Source organism: Aquarana catesbeiana, linkage group LG10 (assembly GCF_042186555.1).
Source record: "Aquarana catesbeiana isolate 2022-GZ linkage group LG10, ASM4218655v1, whole genome shotgun sequence".
Taxonomy (NCBI): Eukaryota; Metazoa; Chordata; class Amphibia; order Anura; family Ranidae; genus Aquarana; species Aquarana catesbeiana.
In genome coordinates this window covers 219,578,590-219,600,589 of record NC_133333.1, presented here as the reverse complement: position 1 = coordinate 219,600,589, position 22,000 = coordinate 219,578,590, and positions in this window count along the sequence as shown.

Here is a 22,000-nt window from a genome sequence, read left to right as displayed (position 1 = left end):
CACATTTTTTCGTTCTGCACATGTCTAGCAGATACAGTTAAAGCTGGCAAGAGGTTGGTGTCATGTAATTAGAGGGATGATACCATGTGATCATTCACAGCCAATGTAATCAAATCTTGTAGTGGGATTGTGTCATGTTATCATTCACAGCCAATGTAGTGATATCTTGTAGAGGGATGGTGTCATGTGATCATTCACAGCCAATGTAGCCCCTGTGCTAATCCCTTTGCTTAACGGATAAAATTCAAGACACTAACAATAACATACAAAGCCATTTACAACTCTACCCCGATCAATCTTGTCTCCAATTATCACCCAAACTTTCCTCTCCGGTCCTTCCAAGACCTCCTGCTCTTTAACTCCCTTGTCTTCTCCTCCAGGACTTCTCCAGAGCCTCTCCCATCCTCTGGAACTCCCTGCCTCAATGTGTCTGGTTGTCTCCTATTCTCTCTACTTAAGCGATCCCTGAAAACTCATCTCTTCAGGGAAGTCTATCCTGCCTTCAGCTAATAACCCAATCTTCTATCTCTCCCATCATTTCATACCTCACAGTTATTGCCATTTGTTCCACAAGCCCCTCCCTATTAGATTGTAAGCTCCCAGTAGCAGGGCTCTTTTATTGAATTGCACTGTTGCTGTATTGTCTCCCTTTATATTGTAAAGCACTGTGTAAACTGTTGGCGCTATATAAATCCTGTATAATAATAATAATAATAATAATGTAGTAAAATCTTGTAGCGGGATGGTGTCATGTGATCATTCACAGCCAATGTAGTGTAGCTGGCATATGGATGGTGTCATGTGATCATTCACAGCCAATGTAGTGAAATCTGGTAGAGGAATGGTGTCATGTGATCATTCACAGCCAATGTAGTGTAAGCTGGCATAGGGATGGTGATATATGATCATTCACAAGCAATGTTGTGATATCTGGCATAGGGATGGCGTCATGTGATTGTTCACAGCCAATGTGAAATCATGTAGCAGGATGGTGTCCTGTGATCATTCACAGCCAATGTGATGAAAGGCTGCAGGGACCTCCAAGGTAGTATTCTCAGGAATACTACCGGTACATCGAGCCACACCAGAAAGGCAGAGGGAGATTAGGAAAGTAAACAAGTGGCTGAGGAGCTGGTGTAGTAAGGAGGGATTTGGGTTCCTGGAGGACTGGGCTGACTTCTCAATCGGTCACCAGTTCTATAGAAGGGACGAACTGCACCTAAACGAGGGTGCAGATCTGCTGGGAGTGAAGATGGCCAAAAAGCTAGAGGGGTTTTTAACCACTTGAGCCCCGGACCATTATGCTGCCTAAGGACCAGAGGTCTTTTTCCAATTTGGCACTGCGTCGCTTTAACTGCTAATTGCGCGGTCATGCAATGCTGTACCCAAACGAAATTTGCGTCCTTTTCTTCCCACAAATAGAGCTTTCTTTTGATGGTATTTGATCACCTCTGCAGTTTTTATTTTTTGCGCTATAAACGGAAAAAGACCGAAAATTTTGAAAAAAAATGATATTTTCTAATTTTTGTTATAAAAAAAATCCAATAAACTAAATTTTAGTCATACATTTAGGCCAAAATGTATTTGGCCACATGTCTTTGGTAAAAAAAATGTCAATAAGCATATATTTATTGGTTTGCGCAAAAGTTATAGCGTCTACAAACTAGGGTACATATTCTGTAATTTACACAGCTTTTAGTTTATGACTGCCTATGTCATTTCTTGAGGTGCTAAAATGGCAGGGCAGTACAAAACCCCCCAAAATGACCCCATTTTGGAAAGTAGACACCCCAAGGAAATTGCTGAGAGGCATGTTGAACCCATTGAATATTTATTTTTTTTGTCCCAAATGATTGAATAATGACAAAAAAAAAAAAAAAAAAATATTTACAAAAAGTTGTCACTAAATGATATATTGCTCACACAGGCCATGGGCATATGTGGAATTGCACCCCAAAATACCTTCAGCTGCTTCTCCTGAGTACGGGGATACCACATGTGTGGGACTTTTTGGGAGCTTAGCCGCGTACGGGGCCCCGAAAACCAATCACCGCCTTCAGGATTTCTAAGGGTGTAAATTTTTGATTTCACTCTTCACTGCCTATCACAGTTTCGGAGGCCATGGAATGCCCAGGTGGCACAAACCCCCCCCCAAATGACCCCGTTTTGGAAAGTAGACACCCCAAGCTATTTGCTGAGAGGCATATTGAGTCCATGGAATATTTTATATTTTGACACAAGTTGCGGGAAAGTGACACTTTTTTTTTTTGCACAAAGTTGTCACTAAATGATATATTGCTCACACAGGCCATGGGCATATGTGGAATTGCACCCCAAAATACATTTAGCTGCTTCTCCTGAGTACGGGGATACCACATGTGTGGGACTTTTTGGGAGCCTAGCCGCGTACGGGGCCCCGAAAACCAAGCACCGCCTTCAGGATTTCTAAGGGTGAAAATTTTTGATTTCACTCTTCACTGCCTATCACAGTTTCGGAGGCCATGGAATGCCCAGGTGGCACAAAACCCCCCCAAATGACCCCATTTTGGAAAGTAGACACCCCAAGCTATTTGCTGAGAGGCATGGTGAGTATTTTGCAGCTCTCATTTGTTTTTGAAAATGAAGAAAGACAAGAAAAAAAATTTTTTTTTTTCTTTTTTCAATTTTCAAAACTTTGTGACAAAAAGTGAGGTCTGCAAAATACTCACTATACCTCTCAGCAAATAGCTTTGGGTGTCTACTTTCCAAAATGGGGTCATTTGGGGGGGTTTTGTGCCACCTGGGCTTTCCATGGCCTCCGAAACTGTGATAGGCAGTGAAGAGTGAAATCAAAAATTCACGCCCTTAGAAAGCCTGAAGGCGGTGCTTGGTTTTCGGGGTCCCGTGCGCGGCTAGGCTCCCAAAAAGTCTCACACATGTGGTATCCCCGTACTCAGGAGAAGCAGCAGAATGTATTTTGGGGTGTAATTTCACATATTTTCATGGCATGTTTGAGCAATATATCATTTAGTGACAACTTTGTGCAAAAAAAAAAAAAAAAAAAATTTGTCTCTTTCCCGCAACTTGTGTCGCAATATAAAATATTCCATGGACTCGACATGCCTCTCTGCAAATAGCTTGGGGTGTCTACTTTCCAAAATGGGGTCATTTGGGGGGGGTTTGAACTGTCCTGGCATTTTATGCACAACATTTAGAAGCTTATGTCACACATCACTCACTCTTCTAACCACTTGAAGACAAAGCCCTTTCTGACACTCATTGTTTACATGAAAAAGTTTTTTTTTTTTTTGCAAAAAAATTACTTTGAACCCCCAAACATTATATATTTTTTTTAAAGCAAATGCCCTACAGATTAAAATGGTGGGTGTTTCATTTTTTTTTTTTCCACACAGTATTTGCGCAGCGATTTTTCAAACGCATTTTTTGGGGAAAAAACACACTTTTTTAAATTTTAATGCACTAAAACACACTATATTGCCCAAATGTTTGATGAAATAAAAAAGATGATCTTAGGCCGAGTACATGGATACCAAACATGACATGCTTTAAAATTGCGCACAAACGTGCAGTGGCAACAAAATAAATACATTTTTAAAAGCCTTTAAAAGCCTTTACAGGTTACCACTTTAGATTTACAGAGGAGGTCTACTGCAAAAATTACTGCCCTCGATCTGACCTTCGCGGCGATACCTCACGTGCATGGTGCAATTGCTGTTTACGTTTGACTACAGACCGCCGCTTGCGTTCGCCTTAGCGCGAGAGCAGGGGGCGACAGGGGTGTTTTTTTTTTTTGTTTTTTTTTTCTTTATTATTTTTTTGCTTTTTTATCTTATTTTTAAACTGTTCCTTTCATTTTTTTTTTATCATTTTTATTGTTATCTCGGGGAATGTAAATATCCCCTATGATAGCAATAGGTAGTGACAGGTACTCTTTTTTGAAAAAATTGGGGTCTATTAGACCCTAGATCTCTCCTCTGCCCTCAAAGCATCTGACGACACCAAGATCGGTGTGATAAAATGCTTCCCCAATTTCCCAATGGCGCTATTTACATCCGGCGAAATCTAAGTCATAAAATGCTCGTAGCTTCCGGTTTCTTAGGCCATAGAGATGTTTGGAGCCACTCTGGTCTCTGATCAGCTCTATGGTCATCTGGCTGAATCACCGGCTGCATTCTCAGGTTCCCTGTTGAGACAGGAGAGCCAGAGAAAAACACGGAAGACGGTGGGGGGGGGGCATTCCCTCCCACGGCTTGTAAAAGCAGTCTAGAGGCTAATTAGCCGCTAGGATTGCTTTTACATGAAAGCCGACCGCTGGCTGAAAAGAATGATACCAAGATGATACCTAAACTTGCAGGCATCATTCTGGTATAACCATTCAAAGTCGTGAATGGCGTACCTGAAGACAAAAAAATGGTTAACAATAAAGTACAGTAAACGGTAAAGTATAAAAAATTGCATACCTGAAAAGCAAACATGATAAAACATAATAACAATAAAACATTGCAGAATAGAATACAGTAAAAAAGAGCAGAACAATAGAGAGAGAGAATAGAGAGAGAGAGAACAATGAAACGACAACTATTTTTTTTTATTTTATATATATTTTTTTTTTTTTACACTTTTTTTGTAACTAACTTTTATAACTGTAACCGGTTCCAGGTTCGGGTCTCTCAAAATGCGATGGCATCTTGGGAGACCCTGTGAAAGTGTGCCTAGTCTGTGCAATGCTGTACCCTACGCTAATACTCAACTAATGAATGGTAGCGTTCAAAACATTCACCAATGCAAAGACCAGGATTGTCAGGACAGGAGGGACAATAATAGCGGGTGTCACGCCTATATCCGCGCTTGCTGCAGACACAACATCTTTTTTGGGGGGGTTCGTTGGGTAGGGGTACTCGGGAGGACATAAAGAAAATGCCTCTCATGCAGCCGACTGCATTTGGTTGGGGATGTGAATGGGGGAAGTACGGGCGCTGCAGAAGCGGTGGGTTCCCAATTAGGATTGGCGAATGCAGCAGGAAGGGCATTATGGGCACGATGGGCCTGTGTTTGTCTTCTTGGTGGCAGCGCGACACTACTTGTGCTTGCCACCTCACCAGCTTGAACTGCACTTATGGGACTCGCCACGTCACCAAGTGTTACTGCAGTGCTGGTTTGACTACGACCGGGGTGTACTAGGCCGCTGGCGCTTGCCAGTTTAATAAAAAGCTACCAAAAAAACTGTTAGCGATCGCAGGGATCAGGCCTGACTCTGCGAACGCTGCAGTTATGCGTTTAGTGTTTTGTAAGTGACAGTGATCGATCGATACTGCACTTGGGTGGGCTGGGCGGAGGGGCTAAACGCAGGTGCTAGCAGGTATCTGGGCTGATCCCGCTAACACTGCGTTTTTGGGAACCCTAAACTGCTGGGGACACTAGTATAGATCTGATCGGATCAGATATTGATCCGATCAGATACTATACCACTAAGGGAGGCGTATGCTGCGTGCGTGGGTGTTAGCGGTACTGGCGCTAATCTGATGCTGCCTGGGGCGACGCATATCACCGCCGGGCGATCAGGGGGCTAAACCTTTATTCGGTAATAAACGGCGGGTGCCCTGACACTATAAAAAATAAACAAACTAACCAGCGTCACCCGTAACAGTTATACGGTGATCAGTGGTGAAAGGGTTAACTAGGGGGCAATCAAGGGGTTAAAACATTTATTCGGTAGTATATGGGGGTCCCTGTCGCTATAAAACGCTGACGGCGAACCTAAATATTTAGGTCCCTAACTAGCGTCACCAGCGACACTAATACAGCGATCAGAAAAATGATCGCTTAGCGACACTGGTGACAGGGGGTGATCAAGGGGTTAAAACTTTATTAGGGGGGGTTAGGGGGGTATCCTAGACCTAAAGGGGAGTAATACTAACTGTCCCAACACTGTAACTGTCACGGCGTCTACGCAGTTGTGGCGGAGGTGACGGGGGTTTCCGGGAGAATATCTCTTCCGGAACGCCGAGGGAGTCACACCAACAGCGCCGCTAATGCGTCGCCTTCCCCATGTGGGGGAACAGATGGAGGGGGTGGGACACCTGCACCTGCGAGACATTTAGGCAAATTAGTCTCCCTATAAACTATGCTGGCCTTAGGTAAGGTCCAGTGGGATCACTTGTTGCCACTGGACGCTTCCGTGTGGTCTTATTACTCAACCTGGTTGGTAAGTATACATTCGTTACCGATCCATATACCCTTTTACTGCATTCATGATGCGTGGCTTACACCACGATTGTGATACTTTCCCTCACTTGGTTAACAATTTTGACCTACTTGTTCTATACTTTATGACATTATAGACTATCCCTGACCATCTGATCTGCGACACCTTTGACACTCCTTTGCCCCCCTCACTCACCTTCCCACCCTACACGCTCTCTTCACACGTCACCCACTCATTACACTTCAGTTTTGTTTTGCTCACGTTTATTTTTGTGTTTTTGTTTTGTTTTTTTGTTTTTTCACTATTCACTCTTTATGGCCCCATGAAGGGCCTCCTCCACACTCACTGGCCTTCACATACTTACACTCTAGTGTCTCAGCCTTCTCACCCACAAACAAGGACGTGTTTTTGGGAGTCGACCCTCACTATGGTCTTTTCCCACCTCCTCTATTATCATTGTTGTTTTTTTTTTTTTTTTTCCCCGTCCCCTTGCACCTCCCATTTCCTTCCCTTCCCCGTCTTTCCTTCCCCCCCCTCCCCCTTTTTATCCCATCTCTGTCGATCACCCCTTTTCCCTTCTTTTTTTTCCCTCACCCCCCTTCCTTCACTTTCTTCCTCACATCCCTTTATCCTTGATGTCTCCCCCTTTGTGTGGACTCGCTTCCCACCACGTCCACCATTCAGTTTTCAACCCCTAGAAATTCAATCAGCCACATAGACATACTCCTTTTTTGTCCTTTTTGCCTTATAAACCCGATTTTCGAATCCGCTACTTAATATACATTGTGACATTTTACTGCAGGTGCAGTGCGAAACCCCCCCCCCTCCTCCCCCTACATTTTGGGGATACCTAGTGTGTGATTCCTTGCAAGACATGTGTGGGTGGTACTCGCTCCCCTTGTGACTGGCCCGCCGGCTACGGGATCTGGGATACAACAAGAGGGAAACTCCCTTATATTGTGGCCACCTGTAACCATCGAATACATCGTGACTGGTAAAGATGCACCATATGGAACTGTTTATATATTCTTTTTCTTTTGGTTTTAAATTGTTTGACACATGTTTACATTGTTACAGTCTTTCCATACATTTATCCTCTGAAGAAGACCCATTGGGGTCGAAACGCGTCAGGATCTTACGCAATCAACATCTCTGTGTCATTGTATTACTGTTGCCCATGATGTAACTCTATCGCACACTGCCCTCTGTCATTGGTATTGTTTTCTTATTTTGATTATTTTTTGGATTTTTTGTCTCAACTCTTGTTGATAATACTTGCTTGCATCAATAAAACTTAATAGCCATTACTACTTCTTTTGTATTCTGTTTATCATATACTACTGGCTGCATTAAAGCTCCATTAGGGGGATTTTCTGTTTTCTAACTGTCACAAACTGACACCAATGCAGTAATCAGAAAAAAAAAACAAAAAAAACTGCTGGTGTCAGTTTGTGACAGGGGGAGGGGGTGATTGGGGGGGGATCGGGGGGCGATCGGGGGGGGGATCGGGGTGTTTTGTGTGCCTGGCATGTTCTACTGTGTGTGTGTAGTGTTGTGCACTCACATACCTGTCTTCTCTCCTCGGGCCGGAACGGAAATTACCGAGCCGAGGAGAGATGACATCACTTCCTTTGCTGCTGTTTAGCATACAGCAGCAAAGGAATGATTCGATTGGCCGGCGGCGATCGCGAGGGGGGGGCCACGAACGGATGGCCTCCCCCTCACCTCCGATCGCCGTGGGACAAAAGACGACCACCTCGGGCACCGGGGGGGGGGTCCGATCGGACCCCCCACCCGCGGAAGGCAAATCACGTATATGTACGTGATTTTGCCTGTCCGTGCCACCTTGCCGACGTACATCGGCGTGAGGCGGTCGTCAAGTGGTTAAACTAGGCGACGGGGGGAGGGCCCAGAGGTAGAGATAGTCAGCAATGAACATATTCCAGAGGGTAGTATTGGGGGCATTAGTGGTAGGTTGACTAAAGCACATAAACCCGAGGTAAGTATAGTAACAAGTCCTATTTGCAATCTCAGAACACCCAATAAAAGGACAGCATGCGACCGGTCTAAACTACATGGCATGTTCACCAATGCCAGGAGCCTGGCCGATAAGATGGGTGAACTAGAAATACTGTTGTACAAGGAGGATTTTGATTTTGTGGGAATTTTAGAGACCTGGTTCAACAGCTCTCATGATTGGCTGGCAACCATTCAAGGGTATTCACTTTATTGCAGGGATAGAGTGGGTAAAAAGGGGGAGGGGTTTGCCTATATATCAAGAATAATGTACAAGCGAATGTGAGAGATGACATCAATAAGGGAGCTAGGGAGGAGGTGGAATCCTTATGGGTAGAGCTCCAAAGGGATGAAGCTAAGGGGAAAATAATACTGGAAGTAGGCTATAGGCCACCTAACCTGAGAGAGGAGGGGAGACGGACCTCCTATCACAATTTTGATTAGCAGCAAGGATGGGAAGTGTTATCATAATGGGGGATTTTAACTATCCAGACATAGACTGGGCGGAGGGAACCATGCATTTATCGAAGGCTCACAAGTAGGGATGAGCCGAACCCCCCCCTGTTCGGTTCGCACCAGAACATGCAAACAGGAAAAAAGTTATTTCGAACACCGTTAAAGTCTATGGGACACGAACATGAATAATCAAAAGTGCTAATTTTAAAGGCTTAGATGCAAGTTATTGTCATAAAAAGTGTTTGGGGACCTGGGTCCTGCCCCAGGGGACATGGATCAATGCAAAAAAAAAGTTTTAAAAACTGACGTTTTTTCAGGAGCAGTGATTTTAATAATGCTTAAAGTCAAACAATAAAAGTGTAATATCCGTTTAAATTTCGTACCTGGGGGGGTGTCTATAGTATGCCTGTAAAGGAGCGCATGTTTCCCGTGTTTAGAACAGTCTGACAGCAAAAAGTCATTTAAAACTACTCGCGGCTATTGCAATGCCGGTCCGACAATACACATAGAAGTTCATTGATAAAAACGGCATGGGAATTTCCCACAGGGGAACCCCGAACCAAAATTTAAAAAAAAAATGACGTGGGGGTCCCCCTAAATTCCATACCAGGCCCTTCAGGTCTGGTATGGATATTAAGGGGAACCCCGGCCAAAATAAAAAAAAATGACGTGGGGGTCCCCCTAAATTCCATACCAGACCCTTCAGGGCCTCATCCCCACAACCCTGGCCGGTGGTTGTGGGGGTCTGCGGGCGGGGGGCTTATCGAAATCTGGAAGCCCCCTTTAACAAAGGAACCCCCAGATCCCGGCCCTCCCCTGTACCATTTCGCTAAAAAACTGTCAAAAATGTTAAAAATGACAAGAGACAGTTTTTGACAATTTCTTTATTTAAAGAAGAGAAGAAGATGAAGAGAAGAGCGGGAGCCTCCCCCCATGCCATGGGTGTGGAGCGGCCCGAGGAGAAGAAGATAGAAGATGCCACGGAGGAGATGCTGGACGAGAACACCGGAGGAAGAACCAGAAGAGCCAGAAGAACCAGAAGAAGAAGAAAATGAAGGAAGATAGAAGAAAGAAGAAGCATTTAAATAAAGGAATTGTCAAAAACTGTCTCTTGTCATTTTTAACATTTTTGACAGTTTTTCAGTGAAATGGTAGGGGTACTTTTGTACCCCCTTACCATTTCACACGGGGGGGGCGGGTTCTGGGGGTCCCCTTGTTAAAGGGGGCTTTCAGATTCCGATAAGCCCCCCGCCCGCAGACCCCCACAACCACCGGCCAGGGTTGTGGGGATGAGGCCCTTGTCCTCATCAACATGGAGACAAGGTGTTTTGGGGGCCACCCCAAAGCACCCTCCCAATGTTGAGGGCATGTGGCCTGGTACGGTTCAGGAGGGGGGGGTGCTCTTTTCCTGCGGCCTGCCAGGTTGCATGCTCGGATAAGGGTCTGGTATGGATTTTTGGGGGACCCCACGCCATTTTTTTAAAAAATTTTGGCGCGGGGTTCCCCTTAAAATCCATACCAGACCTGAAGGGTCTGGTATTGAATTTAGGGGGACCCCCACATCATTTTTTTTTTTTTTTTTTACATTTTGGTTTGGGGTTCCCCTGTGGGGAATTCCCATGCCGTTTTTATTAATGAACTTTTATGTGTATTGTCGGACCGGCAATGCAATAGCCACGAGTAGTTTTAAATGACTTTTTTTCCTTTGACATGTCATTTTGCTGTCAGACTGTTCTAAACATGGGAAACATGCGCCCTTTTACAGGCATACTATAGACACCCCCCAGGTACGAAATTTAAAGGGATATTACACTTTTATTGTTTGACTTTAAGCATTATTAAAATCACTGCTCCTGAAAAAACGGCCATTTTTAGAACTTTTTTTTGCATTGATCCATGTCCCCTGGGGCAGGACCCAGGTCCCCAAACACTTTTTATGACAATAACTTGCATATAAGCCTTTAAAATTAGCACTTTTGATTTCTCCCATAGACTTTTAAAGGGTGTCCGCGGCATTCAAATTTGCCGTGAACACCCCAAATTGTTCGCTGTTCAGCGCACTTGCGAACAGCCGATGTTCGAGTCGAACATGAGTTCGACTCGAACTCAAAGCTCATCCCTACTCACAAGTTCCTAAATGTCTTGCAGGACAATTTCATGGTTCAGATGGTAGACGCACCAACTAGAAACAAGGCGTTACTAGATCTACTGATTACCAACAATACAGACCTGATCACGGATGTGGAAATACGGGGCAATTTGGGAAACAGCGATCACAGGTCATTTGGCTTCAGTATAAATCACACAAATAGGAAACACAAGGGGAACACAAAGACACTGAATTTCAAAAGAGCCAACTTCCCTAAACTATGAGCCTTGCTAGAAGATATAAATTGGGATGAAATCCCAAGAAATTCTTTAAGTGTATAAACAGTAAAAAAGGGAGGACAGACCATTTTGGCCCCATAAAGAATGAGGAAGGACATCTGGTTACAAAGGATGGGGAGATGGCGAAGGTATTGAGTTTATTTTTCTCCTCAGTCTTCACAAGGGAATTGGGGGGCTTCAGTAACCAAAACTGCAGTGTTTATCCTTATGACACATCACAGGAAGCACCCTCATGGCTAACAGGACAGAATTAGAAATAGACTTGGGAAACTTAATATTAATAAATCACCGGGACCAGATGGCTTGCACCCGAGGGTACTTAGGGAACTCAGTCAAGTAATTGCCAGACCATTGTTCCTAATTTTTACTGACAGTCTACTGACCGGAATGGTACCAGCTAAATGGAGAAAAGCCAATGTAGCACCAATATTTAAAAGAAAGGGCCAAAATACATCCTTGGGAATTACAGACCAGTTAGCCTAACATCAATAGTATGCAAGCTCTTGAAGGGGATGATAAGGGACTGTATACAAGATTTTAGTAATGAAAACGGTATCATTAGCATTAATCAGCATGGATTAATGAAGAATCGTTCTTGCCAAACCAAGCTACTAGCCTTCTATGAGGAAGTGAGCTGCCATCTAGATAAAGGAAGGCCCGTAGACATGGTGTATTGTGGTTGGAAAAGCATTTAACACAAATCCCCATAAACGTTTACTGTACAAAATAAGGTCCGTTGGCATGGACCATATGGTGAGTACATGAATTGAAAACGCCTACAAGGGCAAGTTCAGAGGGTGGTGATAAATGGGGAATACTCGGACTGGTCAGGGGTGGTAAGTGGGGTCCCCCAGGGTTCTGTGCTGGGACCAATCCTATTTAATTTGTTCATAAACGACCTGGAGTATGGGGTAAACAGTTCAATCCCTGTATTTGGGGATGATACTAAGCTATGCAGGGTAATAACTTCTCCGCAGGATGTGGAAACCTTGCAAGAAGATCTGAACAAATTAATGGGGTGGGCAACTACATGGCAAATGAGGTTTAATGTAGAAAAATGTAAAATAATGCATTTGGGTGGCAAAACTATGAATGCAATCTACTCACTAGGGGGTGAACCTCTGGGGAAATCTAGGATGGAAAAGGACCTGGGGGTCCTAGTAGATGATAGGCTCGGCAATAGCATGCAATGCCAAGCTGCTGCTAACAAAGCAAACAATATTGGCATGCATTAAAAGGGGGATTAACTCCAGGGACAAAGCTATAATTCTCCTGCTCTACAAAACTCTGGTCCGGCCGCATCAGGAGTATGCTGTCCAGTTCTGGGCACAGGTCCTCAGGAAGGATGTACTAGAAATGGAGCGAGTACAAAGAAGGGCAACAAAGTTAATAAAGGTTCTGTAGGATATTAGTTATGAAGAAAGGTTGCAAGCACTGAACTTATTCCCTCTGGAGAAGAGACTCTTGAGAGGAGATATGATTTATATTTACAAATACCATACTGGTGACCCCACAATAGGGATAAAACTTTAGTGTGGAAGGGATTTTAACAAGACACGTGGCCACTCACTAAAATTAGAAGAAAAGAGGTTTAATCTTAAATTGCGTAGAGGGTTCTTTACTGTAAGAGCGGCAAGGATGTGGAATTCCCTTCCACAGATGATGGTCTCAGCGGGGGGCATCGATAGTTTAAAAAAACTATTAGATAAGCCCCTGAACGACCGCAACATACAGGGATATACAATGTAATACTGGCCTTTAATCACACACATAGGTTGGACTTGTGTCTTTTTTCAACCTCACCTACTATGTAACTATGGATGATACCATGTGATCATTCACAGCCAATGTAGTAAAAGTTGGTAATGTTATTACAATGTATCATGTAATCAAAGATAATAGTTGATGATGTCATAGGTGCAATATGATAGCTCACAGAATATGTATATTTCAGGACATTCTCCACAGGTCACTTTGGACAGATATGACGAGAATTGTGAATTGTAGTCGATAAAATTGTTATTTAACCACTTCCGCCCAAGTCATATGATGTCGCAGAATTTGAGTGGGGATATCTGAATGATTCGTTCAGTTGCATGCATCATTCAGATATCTTCTTTTAGAGCCTGCGATTCCCTGCTCCATAGGAACAATCATAGCGGCTGTACAGGTCCCCAAGTCTCTATGATCGTTCGGAGGTTGGGCGCGATGTTATGACGTCCGGCCCGGCCTCTGCATTTGAAAAAATGCCGCCGGCTGGGAAGTTGAGATCTTTTTTTTTTATTTCAGGCTTCCCAGCCTAGAGGTGAGATCTAGGGAATTATAGACCCCAGATCTCACTGTAAATAGGACCTGTCATGCCATATTCCTATTACAAAGGATGTTTACATTTCAGACTTGTGCATAACATTTGTATTTTACACATCCAGTGACAGGTTTATTCTTTAGTTTAGTTTTTTTAGACTGTAGAAATACTGAACATGTTATCTTTCCCTTTCCATCTGCAGATTGGGGCAGCTCTTGTGCTTTTACACTGATTATGTGGTGGGTCTGGATCCACCTGGAGTGAAGACGATTCTTTACTTTTTATCGCAATGTACAAACAAAATTGAGAGACAATGGTGCAGCAAACATGGGGGGGGGTCATCAGAGATGAGCAGATGGGCAGCATAACCGATCTGTCTGTGCATGCCCATTACTGCCCTGATGTCCTGCCTGCCATCAGATAGTAATAATTATCTGAGAAATTCTATCACAGTGATTGATCTGCTTAGCTCAGGAGAATATTGTGGTGCAGTTAAATAATTAATGGAATGCGTACTATCAAATTCTTCATCGATCTATTTTGCACATTTCTTTAAAACATAACAAAAATTTTAGGATTTATTATTACCCACCTTCATGCATTTTCTAATTTTATTATAAAACTTAAAGCGGAGTTCCGCCTCCCCATCAAAAAATTTAAAGTCAGCAGCTACACATACTGTACCTGCTGACTTTTAATAATGGGACTCTTATCTGTCCTGGAGTCCTGCGATGGCGGCACTGCTGTTTCGGCACCAGCTGTTTCCATCTGCAGTCGGGTGCTGCTGCCACCATTGCCTGCAAGGGAACCCGGAAGTGAAGTCTTGCTGTTTCACAGCCAGGTCCCTATTGCGCATGCGCGAAGTGCGCTCTCCTACTGGCCCGACAGTGACTTCTGACTACCTTGTTTCAGCGAGGTCCGACGGAAGTGGGGACAAGGTACCTGTCAAAAACAGGTACCCACTCTCTCCTCCCCTCTGAAAGGTGCCAAATGTGGCACCAGAGGGGGGGGGGAGGCAGATAAGCGGAAGTTCCACTTTTGGGTGGAACACCGCTTTCAGGCCAAAACTTTTTTATTTTATTTTAAATGCAGTGATAAGGGGGTTGGACCCTTAGACACCCCCTTGTCAGTTTTTTATTGCTGTCTGTGTCCCATTGGGGAGATTCACCTTCCTGATTTATCCGTGAGACAGAAAGTGAAGAAAATCCAAAATTTTACAGTTGTCACCAGAACAGACAATAAGGCCAATTTTACCCTGCCATGCTGTGGTTTGGCTGCAGCGCAGGTGTATCTGAGGTTTTCGTGCAGGTAGCCCACAGTTTCCCATAGACTTTCTTTCAGGTCACACGTTTTTGGCGTGTTTTCTGAAAGTGCTTCAAAGTCCTGCATGCTGCATCTTTGGTGTGCTTTCAGAAAATGTGCCAAAAACACGCATCCTAATAGAAAGTATTTTGGAAACCGTGCGTTACATAGTTACATAGTTACATAGTAGGTGAGATTGAAAAAAGACACAAGTCCATCAAGTCCAACCTATGTGTGTGATTATGTGTCAGTATTACATTACATATCCCTGTATATTGCGTTACCTGTGCAAAAAACGCAGTGTAAAAAAGGCCTACAGGTAAATCTTGCGATAGGGACACCTGACCTACTGACAACTTCAGGCCCCATTCACACCTCAGCGATTTGTAGCTTAAAGCTCCAACACGCTGGAGGAGAAAAAAAAAATGAAAATTTATTATCAAATACTTTCCGTAAATTTCCTTTCCTGATGGACTGCATGGCAGTCTACGTGTGGGTTAACCCCGCCTCCTCTCCAATGCTATAGGACCCCACTCCCAGAAATGTGAGCTCACCGCTAGAAACTGTGTTTCCTAACTAGCCAACTCTTGACTGATGGGTGGGAACTCCGTCTGCCATGGAGTCCATCAGGAAAGGAAAATTACAGTAAGTATTTGATAATACATTTTCAGTTTTCCTGACAGACTCCATGGCAGTCTACGCGTGGGAAATAACTAGCCAGACCACACGGGTGGGTATGCTGATCAAAGGAAATTTAATTTGGCCCGTCAACTAACAGGATTCTTAAACCAAAATTCACAGGAGATAGAGAAGCAGGCTCTATGCAGTAATGTGACATGAAGGTATTAATGGAGGCCCATGAGGCTGCTTTGCAGATGACGTCTAGAGCCACATGCCGGGCTGCTGCCCACGAAGCCGCCATACCCCTGTTGGAATGTGCCGTCATCGCCTCTGGAGGAGTCAAGCCCTTAGCCCTATAAGCCTGTTGGATGGACTGGATGATCTAGGCCGCAATCGTTCTGGTCGAAGCTCGCTTCCTTCTGTTACTGCCAGAGTGCAAGATAAACAGGTAGTCGGAGCGTCTAAAGGAGGAAGTAACTTGCAGGTATTTCTTTAGTATTTCGCCTACATCCAGAGGATGAACTTCGGTGGACCCCAGGGCCCTGAATGTAGGTAGGACAATTTCTTGGTTCTCATGGAACACTGAAGTGACTTTCGGGTTTGAGCCGAGCATAGGGATGAGGACCACGCGGTCCGGGAAGAAAGTCAGGAACGGTTCTTCATGACCCAAGGACCCGATCTCAGAAACCCTTTTGGCCGAAGTGATGGCAACTAGGAAGGTGACCTTTGCGGAAAGGTCTTTGACAGAAAGCAGAGCGGATTCTGAGGTACTGAAGTCAGTCAATGAGTCAAGAACAAGGGGAAGATCCCATTTGGGGAATCTTGGTCTTCTTTGAGGCCTAAGTCTTGTCGCCCCATGGAAGAACTGTCGGATTAGAGGATGAACGGCCCATGATGTTTCGGAGAAGGCCAACAAGGCTGAAACTTGGATCATGAGGGAGCTAATGGATAGAGACAGATCTAGGCCGGATTGGAGGAAGCTGAGGATATCCTGGACTCCTGGATCTCTGAACGATCTGCCCGTAGAGGATGAGAATTCAACGTACTTGGCCCATATTCTCCCATGGACCTTATTCGTGCTCGCCTTTCTCGAGTTCATGAGGGTGGAAAAATGAGTGCCCCTTTGCCTCTTCACATAGGAGACGCTGTGGTTTTGACCATTCTCAGTAAAACTGACTCCCCTATCAGGAGATGAGTGAAAGATTGAAGGGCACACCAGGCTACCCATAGTTCCAGGACGTTTGAGCCTGGGTTGTGAAGACGGGCATCCCACTTGCCTTGTGCAAGTTCTGACCTGCAAAGGACTCCCCAACCGGCACCGCTGGCATCGGTCCTGACCGTGACCCATGAGATGGGGGCAATGGAGTGGCAGGTGAGCAGATTTCTGCACTGGAGCCACCAGAAGAGGTTGTTTCTCATCACTGATGTTATGTGAATGGACTGATTGACGTCCCCTGAATTCCACTGTTGAAGAAACCCTGTCTGAAAAGTGCGTAACCTCCACAGAGACCATTTGACCATGGGGGTCATAGAGACCATTGTGCCGATAATTCTTAGGCACTGCAAGGCCTTTAGGCATAAGGAGCTCAGAGCCTGTGAGATTCTCCCTCGAATGACTGGGATCTTCTCCACTGGGAGAGAGATGGTGCTTTCCACCGTGTCGAACTGGGCCCCTAAGTATATCAGGCACTGGACTGGTTCCAGATAGCTTTTTTTCAGGTTTAGGAGCCACCCGAATTCGAACAGTGTGGAGATAACCTGCTCCCTGTGGACCAACAGCTTCCCCTCATCTTGGGACAGTAACAGGAGGTCGTCGAGATAGTGGTACAAGCGTATCCCTTTTGTTCTGATGAGGGCCACCACGGCCAGAAGAACTTTCAAAAGACTCGGGGTGAGGTTGTCAAACCGAAAGGGAGGCAGCTGAACTGTAGATGTTCTTGCCTGACTCTGAACCGGAGGTATTTGCGGAATTCTGCTGCCACCGGCACGTGAAAATAGGCATCTTTTAAGACGATTGAGATTAACCAATCGCCTGGCTGCACGGCTTGTTGGATGGTAGACAAAGTCTCCATTTTTAATCTTTCGTATTTTATAAACTTGTTTAGGTAAGTTAGGTCTATCACGGAGTGCCATGAACAGTTTTTCTTCTGCACAAGGAAGAGAGGGGAGTATACCCCCTGGAACTCTTCACCTTTTGGGACAGGCACCACGGCTCCCTGTAATCCACGTAGTAACACCTGCTTCTTTTCTTCTGACTGTGGTACCAGGGTGGAAATAAATCTGGGTGGAGGAGTACTGGTGAAGAACCATGTGTGGCCTGTGGAGACCGTCTTAATAGCCCAGTAGTCTAAGATTAAGGCCACCCAGATGTTCCGGAAGAGAAGCAGACATGCCCCTACCCGACCTAGGCTGGCCACACGGAGGCGGTGACCTGTCCATGGCACCCTGGTGGACGAATAGGTGACGATCCTGCAGCCTTTTACGTACACTCACACGTCCTAGGAGAAAGGAGTACAAATAGCAGTGCAGCTTCCCCTTTAAGAGCCATCTCAGCCCCCCTGCCCCTGCACCATAGCCGCAGGCTGGAGCTTACCTTGACCTGAGAGCCTGCTGCCTGGAGGAGCTGTCACAAGCTGCCCACATTAAACCCCAATATGACAGGGGCTCACAGGAATTTAAATATCCCCGTCGTAATGACGTCACCGCAGCATCCAGACTGCGGCTGTGCAGTGGCGACCCGCCGTGGAGCACCTGCGCGGCCGCCGGGTCCCCGGCCATACCGTGCATGCGTGAAACCAAGCCTCGGTTTCGTCTGAGGATCGCTCAAGTGCAGAAGCGAGCTGGAGCTGAAACCCGGAAGAGGGAGCCGTGTCAGGCGCCATAGAGAAAAAAAAAGCAGAGAGAAGGGGAAAAAGAAAAGGGCACATGAGGGGAGACAGACAAGGGGGCATATATACAAAAACTGCTGCCATGGAGGGATCTTCAGACCTGCCAGTCGATCCTCCGTGCCTGGGCATACAAAGACCGTCCCCACCACCGGACAGGGAGACCTGGAGCCACGGACCCACCCATGGCTGGGCCCTGGGCTATCCTGACACCGCTAGAACGTATGCCCAGCATCAACCTTGATTGACTGGACATCTGTAAACGTAAGTGCAGTGCTTGTAGGGCCAATGAGGAGGACAAAAAAGGAACGCAGTCTGTAGCGGTAAGCTCAAATTTATGGGAGTGGGGTCCTATAGCATTGGAGAGGAGGCGGGGTTAACCCACATGTAGACTGCCTTGGAGTCTGTCAGGAAAATCAATTATTCTTTACGGAGATGGTTCATATCTCTACTACGAGTCACCTGAAGCCAAATGCCTGAAACTCAAAAAAGTTCTGGAGCTTTTTTTGTAGCTCCAATTCAGCAGATTGGCGCGTTTTTGGTGCATTTTCATTCCCACAGAAATGAATGGAAAAGCGCTATTGGCACGTTTTTGTGCGAATTAGCGTGTTTTTGCCAGATTTTCTGCTCAAATAAAATTTATTGTATTTATTTAAGGTTATTTTTTTTATTTGTGTATTTATTTTATATTTAGTTATTAATTTATCATCAATATTAGTAGTAGCAGTATTAACACCCTAACCCTAACAAAAATAAATATATAATAAATAACCCTAACCCCTAATCCCAACCTTAACTCTAAAACCTAACAAAAAAAAATAATAATACATTAATTAATTATAATTAAAAATAAAGAAATAAAAGCTGATGAAAAAGCTGAAATACCTAGCAATAAATGATGCAACAGAAAAAAACGGCAAAGCTCAAAAACACTGTATAAAAATGTGCAAAAGTCGCACATAAAAACACGCCAAAATTGTGAATAAAAATGCACAAAAAAAGCCGGAAAATCGATCAAAGATGCTACGCTCAGGTGTGAATACAGCCTCGAGGCAAACAAAAATCTGACAGAGGTTCTAAAATGAAAAGAAAGAAAAATGTCAATAGGTATTGATTAAGTAATATCAATTAACTTATAGCATAAAAATAGACTTATAAAAAACTGTTAGGAAACAAATATAACAACGTAGATAGAGCGTATACAAGTGCACGCAGCAGGCCGATAATGAATTTTGGCGGTCTAGAATTTCCCATCATCCTCTTTGCCTTCAGCCGCGTCTTTTGTTTTCTTTTCAACGTTGCGGCACAAAGTCCGCGATTATTCATTCACTGTAACCGGCTTTCCTCCCAGCACATTACACAGAAAGGTTCTGAATCTTCTCTGCTGCTTTCTTCAATACAAAACCTTTCCTATAATCATGAAACAAAGTGTAACGTTCCATGTCACATTGTGAATACGATAATTACAGTCTTCCCAGCAGTTATCATCTCATGACTTCATAATTATATGGAAAGTCCTGTGTGTATAAATACACATTGCATATTGTGTCCCCAGCCATGCGCTGCACCCGCACTCCTTTCATGAAGGGTTCACGGCTTCCATTATACCATATGAATTGACAGCAGGCTGGAATTAAAGATAAAGTGCTTTAGTTGTACAACGTCTAATGGAAATAGCCAAAAATCAGTCATGTCGCAGCACGTCTGGAATGAGAAGCATGGAGTCTGGGACCGCAAATAGCTGCAGACAATGCAGAGGCATTAAATTGGAAGGACATTTCTCAGCAGATGAGGCTCATGGCTCACACACAAAACTGCAGAAATTCTGTGCTCACAGAGATTTCTAGGAAATACCAATAAAATCAGTGGGATGAGAAGTCATAGACCCGGTGTTCTGCCGAGAAAGGTCCCCCGTCGGATAGTATCCTCAAGCAGCGCTTGTGCAGTACAGAGGACAAAGGAGATGCCGAAAGTCTCCGAACATGAACAGCTGTTCATCAGCTGTACACGGCGCCTACGCAATTAACACTACATCGTGGCACACGCTCCTGATGCTCGTGCAACTCTGCAAGGGGCGGGTGTAGGAGAAGAGGCCGCATGATACATTGAGAAATCCAGCCCCATTGTATGAGCTCTGGCCATCATGCGGCCTCTTCTGTATGCATCCACCCCTACACCCGCCCCTTGCAGAGTTGCACGAGCATCGGGAGCGTGTGGCGCGATGTAGTGTTACTTGCGCAGGTGGGGGACCTTTCTCGACAGGTTGCCGGCAGTGAGTGCCTGCGAGAAGATCTAGGCCATATACATTACCTGGGAGAGCGTCTTGGCCAATTACCTTACCTGGAAGAAGGTCTGGGCCTTACTGGAGAGGTTTGGGCCATATAACTTACCTGGGAGAAGGTCTGGGTCGGATACCTTACCTGTAATAAGGTCTGGGCCATATTCCTTACCTGGGATAAGATCTGGGCCATATTCCTTACCTGGGATAAGGTCTGAGCCATATTCCTTACCTGGGATAAGGTCTGGGCCATATTCCTTACCTGGAATAAGGTTTGGCCCATATTCCTTACCTGGGATAAGGTCTGGGCCATATTCCTTACCTGGGATAAGGTCTGGGCCATATTCCTTACCTGGGATAAGGTCTGGGCCATATTCCTTACCTGGGATAAGGTCTGGGCCATATTCCTTACCCGGGAGAAGTTCTTGGCCATTTACCTTATCTGGGAGACAATCTGTGTCATATACCTTACCTGGGAGAAGGTCTGGATCGTATACCTTACCTGGAAAAAGGTTTTGGGCACATACCTAACCTGGGAGAATGTCTGGTCCACTATAAATTACCATAGCTCCCAACTGTCCCTTGTTTCGAGGGACTGTCTCTCATTTTAGGCAAAATCCCTCTGTCCCTCTTTCCTCCTCACTTGTCACTCTTTTTGGTCTAGAGAGGTAGTCTCCAAACTGCGGCCCTTTACTTGCCTTTATCTTACCCTTGGCACACTATTCTTCCCACTGATACAAGACACTGTTCTGTCAACTGACACCAACAATGGAGCACTATTCCTCAGAATGACACCAACAATGGAGCACTATTCCTCCTAATGATAGCATCGATGGGGCACTATTCCTCCCCCAATACTAATTATGGTTATGTTTACTTACACTGATGCCAGGAAAATTTCCACTCCCAATGGCCACGGTCCACCCCCTCTAAAGTCTGAAGAACAATAAACTGGCCCTTTGTTTAGAAAGTTTGGAGACCCTTGGTCTAGAGGTATAGACCTAGTTAAACAATGTATTATTTAACTACCAAAAAATTACAATGCTACCTTCCATCTATCCTCTAAATTCCTGCATTTGATGTTTTGAACAGCCAGGATGAAGGAGAATCAGTGGTAAAAAGGCTTGTGAGTTTACCCAGTTATTTTTTGAGTGTCTTTTCTTTACAATCTGTGGAATTAAGGTTGTGCTGATATACAAAGGTGCCTCTGTTTTCCTATCTCCCTCTCCATTTCTTCTGTGGAGGAATAGTCACTACAAGAGGTTCCCTGGGAAACAAGCACCCCAAAACTTAGGACTGCACTACGTATATTGCATTTGTTTTTGCACAATTTTTATTTAATTTTGCATGAGAGTATATTTATTTTTGATTTCCAGCACTATAAGTGTATGTAAGTTGATATTAGTATATACAGTTTAATAATATTGTGACCACTTACAGCACAGAGTTGAAAAAGCAAGCGCTGCCTAACACTGTATCCGGCAAACAGTCCATATTGGGAATATTGGACAGCAGCTGCATATTGTAATAATTTTTTTAATCAC